We start from the raw sequence: 2,197 nt of genomic DNA on the forward strand, positions 1-2,197 counted from the left end.
AATTCTTTGCTCTTTTTTGGATACGCTTGTCACTACAAATAAATTTTTTCAGAAAAAACTGTGATGATGATTTCCAATCTCCCGCACTTCAAAGAAAAACGGACTAAAACAAAAAGGGCACTAACTCCAATATTAAATATGATGACTGTAATTATATGAATAGATTTCTGTCGAGAAATTGGTGGCGCATAGGTTTATTAATTAAACAGATATACATTACCTCTGTCCTAGTTGCAAACCATACAGATACCTCAAATCAAATCACTCATAGATCTTCCTATTCCTCTACGTGTTACTGTATTTTTTAACACTGTAAAGTATTCAGTCGTTTTTCTAATTCTCTCTCGGCTACATTGAATTTTTTGGAAATATCATGAGCAGGACTCCCGTCCACAATTTTTTTCTGACGAGTTTAAATAGCACATTTTTTTTTTTTTTTTTTTCACAAATAAGTTTCCACTTCGCTGTACTACAGAAGAGAAGTATCTAATTAACGATTCATTCATGAACATCAGATCATTTACATTCCAATGTTTTTTCAAAATTAGAGGAAATTTTTATCTGTAACGCTGCTGCTATATTCCGAAATGTGAATCAGTGATTTGGAAATTACTCCTTGTTATCGCTCACCAATATTTTGCATGAGATAATTCAGTTATAATGATTGATGTGAATCTTGAAAAAAAAAGTGTAGGACGAAAGTTTCGATGTATTCGTGGCATGAAAGGTGTTTTATTTTTTATTATTGCCTTAAAAAAACAATTGTAATAGCTGTCTTACCAATATTTTGCATGAGATGATATAGTTATAATGATTGATGTGAATCTTAAAAAAAAGTATAGGATGAAAGTTCCGATGTATTCATGCTATGAAACTGCTTTTTTTATTATTTTTTTTAAAGAAAACAATTTTAATAGCTGTCTTACCAATATTTTGCATGAGATAATTCAGTTATAATGATTGATGTGAATCTTTAACAAAAAAAAGTGTAGGATGACAGTTTCGATATATTCGTGTCATGAAAATAGTTTTTTTCATTATTTCATTTTAAAGAAAACAATTGTTATAGCTGTCTTACCAATATTTTGCATGAGATAATTCAGTTATAATGAATGACGTGATTCTAGAAAAAAAAGTGTAGGACGAAAGTTTCGATGTATTCGTGGAGTGAAACGTGTTTGTTTTTATTATTATTGTTATTTTCTTTTAAATAAAGCAATTGTAATAGCCTTCGTAAGTTGGGTACTCTTTTTAAAAGAGAATCTGTGGGTGATCGATCATCGGATGCCATTTCTATAAATTAATGAACAAACAAAGTGTGCATTTTTTTATACGGAAATGGTAAATCATTAAATTCATAATTTCAATAAAGCAAGACATAATTTCAGTGAAGCAAGACAAAAAATTCATAATTTCAATAAAGCAAGACAAATCAGACAGACTTGAAAAGGGAAGATAAAACGAGATCAAAATTAGGCAAGAGAAATGACAAGGGACATAAAAATAGTGAAAACGAGATAAACCATTGGATATCTTTTTACGTAAACGACGCTAAATTGAATGAAAAACACATCTCTACTTGTCAGCAATAAAGCTAAGGGGTGTTTAAATAGCTGTGACCAAATGTTGACAAAAGAACTCATATTATTTATATGATTATGATAAGGAAGACCAGATCGTGACTTTCCTTTCGAAAGGTGAGAAGTGCATATTTTCTATAGTAAGTTTGCAATAAGTCAACAGAATAGCCAATGTTTATAAAGAAAAAAATAATTTGCATTTTTATTGGTTATCTAGACGGATATACGTAGCCAAGTCTGAAGGAATGAATGATAAGGCACACAATTGCAATAATGAAAGAAACTATTGCAAAAGAGGATGTGAATAAAAAAGTGTAACCTTTCCAGTCTTGCATAACTGAAATTCATTGTCTTTCATATTTCTGATAAAACTGTCGTTAAAAGGTCGAACATGGAAGAGGGAAGGAATATTTATAACGCGAACCTGAAGGTAGGATTACATATAACTTTTAATATGCTTTATAAAGTAACGATACTGGAATTTTAATTTTTTTTTAAATCTGAGCAAAAATTTTTCAACTTAAATATTTTACGAAGATACTACGTTAGATTACTGGGAAGTTTTAATGATATCTCTAGGGAAGGAGAGAGAGAGAGAGAGAGAGAGAGAGGAGAGA

Source organism: Macrobrachium nipponense, chromosome 12 (genome assembly GCF_015104395.2).
Source record: "Macrobrachium nipponense isolate FS-2020 chromosome 12, ASM1510439v2, whole genome shotgun sequence".
NCBI classification, from domain to species: Eukaryota; Metazoa; Arthropoda; class Malacostraca; order Decapoda; family Palaemonidae; genus Macrobrachium; species Macrobrachium nipponense.